The following is a 13927-nucleotide window of genomic DNA, read 5'->3' on the forward strand; positions in this document are numbered from 1 at the left end:
GTCCAAGAAAAGAAAATATTAACTCATTTTGAATTTGATGGCAGCAACACGCCTCAAAAAAGTTGGGACAGGGTCAACCAAAGGCTGGAAAAGCGAGTAAGTAAAACTAAGACTAATAGCTGGAGGAACATTAGAGTATTTAAAAGTAGAATGGGAGGCAGAGCCTTCAGTTTTCAGGCCCCTCTTCTGTGGAACCAGCTTCCAGTTTGGATTCGGGAGACAGAAACTATCTCTACTTTTAAGATTAGGCTTAAAACATTCCTTTTTGCTAAAGCATATAGTTAGGGCTGGACCAGGTGACCCTGAATCCTCCCTTAGTTATGCTACAATAGACGTAGGCTGCCGGGGGATTCCCAAGATGCATTGAGTTTTTCCTTTCCAGTCACCTTTCTCACTCACTATGTATTAATAGACCTCTCTGCATTGAATCATATCTGTTATTAACCTCTGTCTCTCTTCCACAGCATGTCTTTTATCCTGTCTTCCTTCTCTCACCCCAACCGGTCGCAGCAGATGGCCGCCCCTCCCTGAGCCTGGTTCTGCCGGAGGTTTCTTCCTGTTAAAAGGGAGTTTTTCCTTCCCACTGTCGCCAAAGTGCTTGCTCATAGGGGGTCATATGATTGTTGGGTTTTTCTCTGTATCTATGAAGCGCCTTGAGGCGACTTTTGTTGTGATTTGGCGCTATATAAATAAAATTGAATTGAATTGAATTGAATTGAACATTTTGCAACTAATTAGGTTAACTGGCAGCATCATGTCAGTTACTTCATTGGGTATATTAAGATCATGTTAGAGTTTCTCAGAAATAAAGATGAGCAGAAGCTTTCATGAGAAGCTTCTTCAAATATGCCACTATGACTTAATGAAGATGAAACGTGAAACACGGTGAAACAGCTTCAAGAAACTTAAAGAAGAAACTCGAAGAAGTCTAGATGCTTTTTTCCCAAGCTCCTTAGACTACTGTGAACAAAAGACTCAGAAAATAAACCATAAATAATCCATACAAAACTGAAGATAAACAACACCTAAGAACACAAAGGAATAACAACAGCTACTATAGAATGGGCAAAATGATGTACTGACTCACACAGAAATCAATCAAAGACACAGAAATCCAAAGAAAACCTCAAATATAAGTAGACCACTGGAAAGCTTTAATAAATTAATAAATGCAAGTTATGAAGTTAATGTGAAAATTCAATAAGGAATTGGATCTCCGGATTGCGGAAGAAAAAAACGTTAATTTCAAGTAAATTATGGATATGTAAACATGGTACCAAATGATAGGCTACTGAATGCCCAAAAAATGACCTTTGAGACCTTGAGCTGGAATACCGTCCCAATCCGCAAGACTCCAGCTTTACCAGCACATTTATAACAATGTATTGCATACTTTTTATATTTTGGGTTAAATAAAACTTAAAGGAACCAATTAGACAGATAACTTGCATAAAAAGTTTTTTTAAAGGGGGTTTAATGGCTCTTCTCCATTCTGGCTGTTTTTCATTAGGGATATATATCTGTGTTTTTTTTCTGGACATCTGGATAAAAGGAGCCCTTTTAATGGAAAGAGATGCTAAAATCCACTTATGGCTTCTGATCAAATGTTTCCTGTGCACCAGTGCCAGCTGAGCCCCGAGCTGAAGCCTTTAGAAAAACTGTCATTGGATTTTTTCTTATAGGTTTAGCAAAAGCAGGACAAAAGCAGGACAATTATTAATGCGCATAATTATCTAAGCTATGACAACCATCAGTGCACTATTTGAGGTAATTAGAAAATTTTCATTTTCCACACAACATTTGGTCTTGTATGTAAAAATACTTATTGTATTATCTATTGAATATTAAAGAGTATCTCATGTCATGGCATGATACTTTTCTTTCTTTTACTTTACTCTGTTCATGCATGACCTGGCATATATAAAAGCTGAATGATGGACAAAGGAACAGAGTTCAAAAGATTTATTTATAAGAACAGAAGGAAACGTGAAATGATGAGCAATGATCAAGGAGGATTGTGGGGGATATGGGGGGAACTGGGGACCAGGGCAGGCAGGTAAGTGTCTTGACAAATGAGGATTCTGAAGCACTAATACCCCTTTTCCATGGACGCCAGTGCCAGAGATGGTTTCCAATCTAGAGCCAGTTCCATGAATTTTTACCAGGTAAAACTGGCATAAGCATTGGAGAGACTTTTGAATGCAGTTCAGCAATCGTTTCATATGCTGCACACTGATTCTACCACTGTGACTGTCTTTTTTACAGAAACAAAGCCAATTTCAGCTCATGATTATCTGTACTCACACCAGCTGAAATGTGGACTAATTGTCAAGAGGAATCCAGGAAGAACTGCATTTGAGGAAAAGTGGCGAAAGGAACTCGGTTGTAACACAGGAAATCACGACAAAACCTGAAACTAGAAGGAAATATGAAAGTTTCTACCACAACAAGATCATACGGGCTGGTGACAAGATAATCAAGCTCACATGTGACAGTCAGATATCCACTGGAGACATGCGAATAGCCACACAAGAATATAGACACAGACAGTCACAGCCAGGTACATAGCAGGTCCTGGGTTTGAACCCGAGTCCTTCTGTCTAGAGTTTGCCTGTGTAGGCTTTCTCTCCAAACTGTGCATTATCTCATCAAAGATGAACGACATAAATGACTGTCTGTAGGAAATGACTGGATGGATCTGGAAGTTTATTGCAAACTGTACTTTTACGAGACTTGTATGAGACCTAGGACCAGGATTTTTGGAATAACGTGTTCTGTTTGCTGCAGAAAAACCTCAAACTATCTGTCATGTAAAAAATGTAATTGCTTGGGGTTGCCTTTCTGTGCCTTAGCAGCTGAGCAGCTTGTAGTCACTGATTCAACTTCTTCGACAAAGAGTTCTTGAAGATAATATGAGGCCATCTGTCGGAAAATTAAGGATAAACTTTAGTGGCCCTTTCAGTAGGAAAATGATCATAAATACTCAAGAAAGAAGATTGTAGATGTTTCTAGTTAAGAAAATGTTCTAGTTATCATCCGTCCGTCCGTCCGTCCGCCCGGGCTTGGAACCTATTCCAGCTGTCATGGCGCAAAAGGCGGGGTACTCCCCAGTCGAAAAGGTCGTCAGGCCAATTGAGATGTTGTTGGGTGAACAACTTGCCAAAATGTCACAAAGAAATTATAACAAGAAAGTATCTCTTCTTCTTCTTCTCCTTCTCTTGGCTGTTCCCATCAGAGGTTACCACAACAGATCATCTCCCATCTCACCCAGTCTCCAAATCTCCTCTGTCCAGAGGACTAGCTTCTGAGACCTGGGGTGCACTAATGTTTTCCATAGAAAAATGCTTATATTTATCAATAAGAGTAAATCAGTTAAAAGCTATTTTATGGTTATGTATGACGAATATATGGTTGTTTCTCTATGACTTATTCTTTAAGAACAACTTAATAAAGAAGTGACACAACATATGTTACAGCAAAATCCATGAAATATTTTAGTGGCAGCAAATGTTGGTGGCAAATTTGTGTGTGTGTGTGTGTGTGTGTGTGTGTGTGTGTGTGTGTGTGTGTGAAATAATTGAAAATCACACCGCTTGTAATGTGCTGACACACCTCAAATATGTGAAATTGTAGCCACTTAATAGACAATATCAGCAAAGAGTAGCAGACGCAATACTGCATAGCTCAGCAAAAATACACAATTGAATGTTGTTCAATCAATGAAGAAGGTTCCACTAATTTAAATTTGACATGGCGGCAGCATCAACCATTTTAATTTTTCAACTATACATTAAATTTTGCTAGAGGCCCCAACTTGATCTCATTGTCCGAGTTATGTCTTCTGTAGTATAACATACTATTACACATACTAATGGCCCCTCTCTGCTTTCTTTCAAAAGCTGTAGCTGTGTATACACAGCAGGTAGAAACTTCCAGTGCAGCTGAAGTACTTTGGAAGCACTTCAAGTTGAGTCCATTAAATTCAGAGACAATAACACTGTGGTGAAAAGTCACTTAAAAATGTTTTCAGAAATCAGAGTTCAGAGAAATGCTGAGCTTAGCTTTGCCCTTTACCCGGTGGGCAAGGTTTCTCAGAGGCAGCAGATCCAGAGTCAGCCTTAAATTAACTGCTAACAACAGTTTGCTCCCTGTGCCTACCGTTTCCTCCCCAGCATACACACACAGCCGCAGCCTGAAGAGTGGACAGCTGTGGATTTTAGATGTGCTGCAGAAAAAAGGGGAGCTGCAAAGTTAAGCACAAACAAAATGACTCAAACTAGCTAACAGCAGGTGCTAATAGGAAGGAAACCTTTTTAATTTGCTAATCTGAAATTGTATCGTACACATCTGCGTGTTATTTGGCATATATTCTTATGACTGTGAAAAGACAGCAACAACATAAAAACAGCAAGATGCTGTGAGAGATCTTTAAGTCCCAGTTTTTGTGCGGATGATACATTGCTGTTTCACTGTTTTCCCCCCTCAAGAGAAACGTCTGCAGTGAATCTTTTAATGCACGATAGATGTGGGGTGGCAGTACTTCTAAAATAGATTCTAAAATAACTGCTACACTGTGCCTCAGTCATTTCAGATGTATGTGAAATGCTATCTCAGTGGCCCAGTGTAAAGCGCAGCGTCGTGAGGTTGCAGACAGCAATTCTCCCTGTAACCCCATTGTGACTGGCAAACATGGGGACGCTGCCGCTCCCCACTGGCAGTGCGGCGGATGATGAATGATGCCATGCTGAACTAGTTTAAGAGGAGCATCACACAATCGTTCATTTCTAAAGGCACTGGTTCACACGGCGGCCTGGGGAACGGCATGGAAAGTAATATCCATCAACAGCCAGCCAAGCAGTAGCGCTATCAGCAAACACAATTTAGAGCTCAGAAACATTATTGTTTTTCTCCCCCCTCCCGCTCCTCTGTTTGTCTCAACACAACGGTGAACTGGCTGAGTGATGCTCATTTGATGAATATGATGCTGCTGTCATGATAATATAAACTCAGTCATTATTGAGGAGGAATTGAGTTTGAATGAAAAGACTTTCTGTAAAAACAGAAAAGTTCATGTTGGTGTAAGCCTCGCAGACAATAATTTGTCCGACTCAAACTCAGAGGCGGAGCCAGACATTTGAAACACCTGGGGCTTAGCCCAAAAGGGTAGTATGCATGTGGGATTTTTTTTTTTTTTTTTTTGGGGGGGGGGGGGGGGGGTTGAAATGACTGAAAGATTAATTAGCTCTGTTTTGAGTTTTGTTCAAAAAAGAATGACTTCATATAGGGAAAAATATATATCACATGTGCAGGACACCTTAAACTATAGTTTTTTAATTAAGCAGCAAGGCAGAACAAAGTCGGGGCTGTATCAAGACACGAGGACTAGGCCCCAATTCAACCAGACCCAGAACTGATCCAGAATTAAAACAGGACTACAACAGTTCAAAATCAGGACTACTTGGGATTTAACCAAGACAGAACCAGAATCAGAACTAGATGATAGTAGCACTAAAAATCATCATAGACCTGCACTACACTTATTTTTTAATTCTACCAAAGGTCACTATTTAGATTGAGAAAAGTTTATATAATTATTTAGCCTTGTTGTGCAAACAAGCCTGCATAACTTAATAAATGTAGAATTTGAAAAATAGCAAACCTAAAAAGAAACACTAGGTACGAGATACATGAGTACCTATGATACGGTGATACTTTTGGTAAACAACCATTTGACTAACATGTGTGTCTCACCTGCTCTTGTTCCATCTCTGTTCTGTCCTCATTCTCCTCTCTCTCCCTCTCTGTTCCTCTCTCTCCCTCTTTGTGCTGACAATCATCAAATATACAGATATTTACAAACTCTTCAGATAAAAACACAAACACTTTTTTAATTGTAACATCAAATCAGACTAAAGTTTATTTTTTTAGATTGATAAATATAAAAACATATTTGTTAACTTTAAGAGTAAAGAGAGAAACTATCTGTATTTCTTAATTGCAAATGGCACCAAATTGTATTCAAACTTGAGCCACACTTATGGAGGTCCACAATTCTTTTCCTGGTGTTTTGGTTGACATCTCTTGATTTTCCCATGTCACAGAAACAGGCTCTCTGTTTTGCCTTATATGCATCCACAGCTGTGCCACCAATTTACTCACATGGACTCTACTAACCTATCAGAAGCTTCTTCAGCTCAGAATGGAATCCTCTGGAGTTTTCTTATTAATTAACAATAAACTTAGTGTATATGTACTCCTAAATTTGATGAAAGTGATAATAAATAGACAGATCTCTCTCTCTTTATTCTGACATTTAACTAATTCAAAATATATTTCAATATTTATCTAAAACAAAAGTTTACTCTAAATTGATGTTGTACAGTAAAAATGTTTTATGTTTTCTCCCTAAAGTGTATGTAAATATCTGGTTACAAATGTGAATATCCTGCTGTGTACTGAAATCCCTCTTGTTTTGCATAGAAATATACTGAACAACATACAAAGCATAATATATAAAATAACATTTACCAGAGTTTTTTCTTTGAAAGAACCCTCTAATGTCCATTCTTATATTTCAGTACATAACTGAAACCGATTTAGTCGGGGAGGGTAAGAACTGAAAATATGAAAGAAACACACGTAAGCTAAGACTCTCTAAAAAAATAGCATTTGTTCGGCTTTTCATTTCGCCAGTTGTTGATTCACTCGAAGAGCAAGTAACGTAATATTGGTCAAGTGATCAGTTTGATATCAATCTTTCGTGATACACCGTCATATTTACATTATTTGTACGGTACGAATGATTTGCTTTGGCACCTGGTCAAACTTAAGCTCTCCTTAGTATGGCTGGCTCCGTTTCTCCAACAGCGCACTCACAGGCAGCAGCTGCCCCGCCCTCTCGCTCAGTCGCTTAGTGCCTGAGCTCGGATCATACCAATATCAGGGGGGATTCACGCACAGTCGTAAATTCCCACAGTGTGCACTATGTGCTTCGAATATTGTGTGTACTTTTTGTTTTATACAGTTGTCAGCCAGGCATCTAACTATGAAAAAATTACACTCCAAAAGACCCCGGGCTTCTGACAAAACAACCCGGGCTTAAGCCCAGTAAGCCACCCCCACGCTCCGCCCCTGCTCAAACTTACGTTGGAAGTTGTTGCGATGTTATTATGGCCTGAAAAACTTAAAAAATAAAATAAAATAAAACTCTCAGTGTATATCAAATAAATTAAAAAACATATTCATAAAAGACATTGCCATTTCCAAATCACTGCACAGAACAGAAATCACAAAGTAAGTGAACAAAATACAAGCAATCCAATTTTTCAGAGAAAAAGTAATTATGTAATGGAATTGAAAGAACAGATCACATATATATAAAGACGCTTGGACACATGGTTGCAACATCAGAGAGGAATCAGCAGTTTATATTTATATTATATTTAGTTTATATGTGTTCATTAATAGTTAATGCTGATTGTTCCCACTGTGGAAGAGCTTGAATCTGAGCAAATGTTCTCTCTTTGCTGTCTCAGATCTGTGACTCTTTTTGCATCCGTTGCCCAGGCTGGCCCTCGCAAATGTTGCAGTTTGTAGTCGGGGAAAAAAAAGAAAAAGGGAGACATAACTCTTTGTGTGACTTTACTTTCTGTTTTGGACGGAGACAAGAAAGTCTTTTAGAAGCCATTTGGTTCAACTAGCACAAAGATTTTGTGCTAGTTTATATTTATATGAAACATGTATACTTACTGCATTTGCTGTATTTTAACCATATATATTGCATATTACAGGCTGTAACACCAGCATGTGTAAAAACATGGCTTTGACTTTGCCACCCGAGGAAAATTTCTCTAGATCCGCCCCTGCCTCCTTGTGAAATCCAAACGACAGCGAGTCTCATCCACTCACTCGTTTGGCTGTTATCATTTCTAAGTAGTGAAAATTTTATTTCCAGAAATCAGAAGAAATGTGCAGGCACGTGCCTGGCCGTTCAATGCCTAGCAGTGCTGGAAAAAATATTCAATATGACACAAATTGTTGTGTTAGGCTACCAAGTACATGATACTCCACAGCAAGGGCGTAGATTTGGTTTTGGCATTGGTGGGGACAGATGATTCAACCACCGAACCCTGCCCTGTTTCTTTTTTTTTCCTTTTCGTCTTTGCTTCTTGATAAAAAAAAGGATATATACTTGCCTACATATGTTATTCTACATGCTTTTAAACCATTTAAAATTACAATTCATAGTTTTATATGTGACTTATATAATGTTAAGTTACTATTAAACAAATGACTAAGTATTTTATACTTTAGTTTACTTCAACCATATTCCATATAAATCAGATATCATACAAAAATAAAAATACCTTAAAATACAGTCATGACAATAAAAGAATATGACTTTAAGGACTTAACAACATTACTTCACTTATACTACACCAACATCTCTTATACATTAGCACTAAGGGAACACTGAATGACCTGGTGGTTTTTGTCCATAAAACTACTCATCTAAGATTATCACAAAGTAAAAGATCTCTTAGCAAAATTATGCAACATTTTAGGCACTATTGCCCCGATCAAATCAGTGAGCTGGGATGTTTTACTCTAAACATAAACTACTGTTACAGCAACAGACATGGACTACTGGTGTCCCACACAACAACTCAATGTCCACTATGTGAAGGAGCCAAACACATGCCTTCTCCTCTTATTAACGGAGATAAACTGCTGGCATATTTGTTTTACATCTATACTGTCCAGTCTCTCCTGGTGGACATGGTAACACGTTATTCATGGTTACATACAATTTTAGACTGATGTGGGCCAAAGCCTAAAACAATGTGCCGGGAGTTTGCTGTTCTCCCCGGTTCAGATATTTGAAGTTTGCACAGCTACATTCTCGCCTGAAAATTTTTTAAAAGTTTATTTTGCAACCCAGAAAGAGTAATAAGAGGGGCATGTATTGCCTTGCATAGCCTGTAACGTTATTATGATGGACAGATTTTATGAGTGAACTTGACTTTAAGTGACTTACAGGTTTCTTTGAAAAATACTTTCTTATATCCAGGTTCATTTTGCTGCCATCCTCCTCCTTGCAGGTCCTCGCAGCGCAAGATTGCTGCTGCTAAAACTAAACAGAGCTCCCTGAAAGGCACAGCCAATCACATTGGCCATATTTGTCACATGATATAGGACTCCAGTAGAGAACGTAATTTAACTCTTTCTGCACCGCTGGGTGAATGAGATGTTGACAGATCGTTTTTTTTTATTTCTATCGGTTTTGTTTTGTTTTTGTTTTGTCCCCACCAATTCAATAATCGCTGGATATTGGTGGGGACGTGTCCCTTCCGTCCATGCCAAATCTACGCCCTTGCTCCACAGTCTGCTGGTAGTAGTAGTAAAGGAGTTATGTGCAATCCCTGCCACTGCAACAGATATTTGGATGGATGAGGAATGCAAAATGTCCTTTATTTCACTACAGCCCAAATTATTCATATGCATAAGCACCCTTAGATACTTTGACCTAAAAACTGTTTAGGAATTTTATTTGAGTCCTCAGTTTGTAATTATAATGATAAACACTGTTTTTATACACACGTTCACACCTACAGCCAGTATAGAATCACCAATTATTCTAAGAACAATTCATTTATGTAAAAAAATAAATAATTAAAATTATGTTTTAATGCTGGGTTGTTACATTGAAGGAGCTTTATACTGTAAGGTGAAAACACTCCTGTATTGTGGAGAAACCCCCAACAATCAAGTGACCTATCTATGAGCAAGCATTTTAGCGACAGTGGGAAGAAAAAACTCCCTTTTAAAAAGGAAGAAACCTCCAGCAGTACCAGGCTCAGTGAGGGGCGGCCATCTGGTGCGACCGGCTGGGTGGGGTGAGCGGAAAGAGAAGAGAGAAAGGAGAGTATAGAGATGAGGAAAAACTACTGGAAAGAGAAGACAGATGTTAATGACACGCAGCGGTGGCTCATCCTGCTTTTGTTTCTCTGCAGCGGTGGTCCTTGACTCTCATTGAAGGTTTGAATGGAGATGTGGCTCTTGCCATCTTCATAATTTGCTCTGGCCCTCTAATTTGACCTGTCAAAGTAGTTTTGGTCTGGATTCCTCTTACTCACCGAGAGGGAAGTCTGTGTCCTGTAGCCACAGGTTGAGCAAGATGGACCCACAGAATAATGGCATTTCTTCTGGTCATCATCTGACCCTTTCATGTTGGTACGGTATTTTTCTGCTCACGTCTTTCCAATCAGTCCATTTTCCTTTAAGCTCTGGGTCACTCATATCCTTTTTATCTTCTTCCAAATGCTTCCTTTTAAGCTGTAATTTAATTGGAAATGTCTGAGCATTTTTACAGAGACTGGGCCTGATGACATTGGGGCTGCTTCTCTGAGCTGAAGGGGGAGGACCATTTTGGCCGTGGGGTTAGGGTTTTTCTCTCCACTGCAGGGAGAGGGAAGTTCTGTTCAGCAGGTTGTCTGGTGTCAGAGGTGGGCTGGTGCAGAGAGCCACGCACTTCTGTCCCACTATCTGACGTCCCTGTCTTTGTTTTAAAGCTGTTAATGTTCTCATAGCAAGACAACGAATCACTCCATATGCTAAATTATTCACTCAAATGAAAGCAGCATTTTCACATAAAGCAATTTATAGGTTATATATTTTTATAACCTTATCACTGTTTAAAGTTAGGCAATTGCGTAGTTTTTTACAGTTGCTGTTTCAGCATTTTTGGTTTAGTTTCTGTTAAATGAATAATGATGCAGTGCATTCAATATACGGTCTGTGGTGAAATGTGTTGTACGTGTGTCCACTGGGACGTTAAGAAAAAGACTAAAGAAAAAGTGTTGACTTACTAGGAGCTAAGGTGGCGCAACCATGCAAGGTGGTCAGTTTTTGCAAAGGCACGGTCCAGCACCTGACGGGGTGTCATCTGTTTTTCGGGGCAGCAGTTTTCCTTGAATTGTCACAGGGGAAACAAATCCTAGAGGATCGTACAGGCTGTTCACCGTTGAGAGAGCTCCTCATCGAGTGAATGACTTCCTCTCGTCCTGAACACGATAAGTGAAACAGTCTGAATCCAAATCCCAGTACAGCCCGAGGCTACGCTGCATTGGTAGAGTGTCAGCAGTAAGGTCCAAATCCTTCAGGTCTGTGGCATGATCTTCACTGGGAAAGGCCTTCATGACCTCCTTGCTGTTCGAAGCTGGCTTATGCAGTCTAAGGTTAGAGCGAGCCAGCATTATTTGAGTTCTTTTGAGTAGATCAATAGCTGCATCTGCTGTGGGCAAGGACTTTAAACCGTCATCCACGTAAAAGTCACGAGTGACAAACCCTTCTGCATCCTCCCCATACTCCTTCCGGCCTTCCTGTGCTGCACGTCTAAGACAGTAAATAGCCACAGCTGGTGAAGGACTATTTCCAAAGACATGCACGTTCATACGGAACTCCATAATCTCTTTCTCTGGGTTGTTCTCTTCAAACCAGAGGAACCTGAGGAAGTTCCGGTCTTCAGGTTGCACCATGAAACAATGAAACATCTGTTGTACATCCACAGTGAAGGCGATCTGTTCTTTCCGGAACCGAAGGAGGACTCCTACCAGGGTGTTGTTGAGGTCTGGTCCCGTTAGGAGCACTTGGTTCAGAGACAAACCCTTGTGCTGGGCACTGGAGTCGAAGACGACTCTTATTTGAGAGGGCTTCTTGGGATGGTAAACCCCAAAACAAGGCAGGTACCAATGTTCCTCATTAGGCTTCAGAGGTGGGGCTTCTTCAGCGTGCCTATTCTGGAAGATCCTTGCCATGAATGAGACAAACTTTTCTTTCATTTTGGGCTTCCTTCTGAAAGATCGCTGCAATGATTTGAGCCGTCCGAGTGCTTGCTCGTAGTTATCTGGGAGCTTTGGTTGTGGAGATCTGAAAGGCAGGGGAGCCACCCACCTGTTTTCTTGATCCTTGTAAACCTCTTGTTCCATGATGTGGATGAACTGTCCGTCCTCTATTGAAGGAGCTTCTTTGTCATCGTCCTTTGTTGTCTGGAACACATTACAGTCTAAAGTGGCCCGTTTCTCACTGGCAAGGGGATGTTTGCATGTCAGGGGAAATGAAGGGGACCCACCACTACTGTATTTCTCTTTTACAGAGTACTTGTTTGGGCATGACTGAAAGAGAGAAGGGCGTCCATTTTTCAATACGTTAGTGCAGCAAGAGCTGTTAACAGTAGGTCTGTGGACATCTCCGATGCACACATCTCCCACAATAACCCAACCCAGGTCCAGCTTCTGGGCATAGGGTGCATTTTGTGGGCCATTCACTTGTCTCCTGACCTTATGAACTCTAATGATATCTCTGCCTAACAAAAGCAGAATTGAAGCTTGGGAGTCTAGCTTTGGAATGTGTTTTGCAAGGGCCTTCAAATGACTGTGATTTAATGCTACTTCCGGTGTTGGTATTTCTGCACGGTTATTTGGGATCTCGTTGCATTCAATCAGTGGCAGCAAAGAGAGTGTGACACTGCCGTTGATGGGTTCGATCACAAAGCCATGTGCTTGTCTGCCTTCTGTCTCTTGTGTTCCAGCACCTGTCTTCAAAGTGTATGGTGAAGGAGGCCCTGAAATGTTGAATAAGTCAAAAAACTTGGTACGTGCAAGTGATCTGTTACTCTGATCATCTAATATTGTGTATACCGTAACTGCAGCGTCAGGGCAACCAGTCGGGTACACCCTGGTTAGACATATTTTTGAGCAGGAACGCCCCGCGGAATAGTTTCCGCAGACCTCAGTACATGCTGTGGAAACATCAGCCTCATTCAGGTTGGAGTTTCCCTCCCCGCCCTGATCTGGTGTGGAACGTGCTGTGTTGGTGGACCATTGAACAAATCCAGGGTGGAGGGCTGCAATGTGGCTTTTGCTCCCACACTCTGAGCAGGAGATGTCATCTTCACAATTCCTTGCCAAATGTGTGGCTCTGCAGCACCTGTAACATATTCCGTGCCTTTTTAAGAGAGCTTTCCTTTCTTCTATTGGCTTCTCTCTAAACCCACGACACCTGGGTAAGGGGTGGGGTTTATTGTGTAGCGGGCAGCGCTCTGCTGGATCATCTCTAGTGGATGATTCGCTTCCAGATTGGGTGCCAAACGATGCAGTCCTTGTACCGTTGGAAGGGGGCAGAGGATCCGGAGAGACCCTCGTTTTAAAAACTGCCACAGCTTTGTGACCTTCGGCTTTAGACGATTGCTTAGCGCCTGATAACTCACTGCTGAATGCTGTCTGTGTGAGGCCAGGGTCGTTGCGCATCCGTGCTTCCCGACACACAAAGTCCACAAAGAAGCCGAATGGGGGATAGGGAGCCCCGCGATCTTCTTTGTACTTAAAGCCTAGAGAAAGCCATTTTTCCTGGAGATAAAATGGCAGCTTCTGCACCACAGGGGTAACACCACAAGGAGTATCCAGATAACTAAGCCCAAGCAGGTCACCATCTTCTTTGGCAGCCTGTATTTCCGACAGCAAGTCTCCCAGCTCTCTTAGCTTACGACCGTCTCTGTTTGGAATCTTGGGAAAGTTGCCTAATCTTTTCAAAAAGGCACCCTCGATGACCTCTGGTGCACCATAGCATTCATTAAGCCTATCCCACATAGCTCTGAGTCCGTTTGCTGGTTGGTTCGCATACACGGATCGTATTCGTCTGGCATGTTCAGCTGAGTCCTTACCTAGCCATTTCACAAGAAGGTCAAGCTGTTCGCTTGGTGAGAGGTTGAGGCCTCTGATGGTATTTATAAACGATGCTTTCCAGGCTCTGCAGCATTCGGGACGGTCGTTGAAGTGAAGGAGCCCTGTAGACACCAGTTCACGTCGAGCCATAAATCTAACAAGGTCTGACATGTTCTGCTCCATTTCTAGTGGCGTGTACAGTGGAC

The sequence above is a fragment of the Perissodus microlepis genome, chromosome 5 (assembly GCF_051167445.1).
Source record: "Perissodus microlepis isolate ML-2025 ecotype Zambia chromosome 5, ASM5116744v1, whole genome shotgun sequence".
In the NCBI taxonomy this organism is placed as follows: Eukaryota; Metazoa; Chordata; class Actinopteri; order Cichliformes; family Cichlidae; genus Perissodus; species Perissodus microlepis.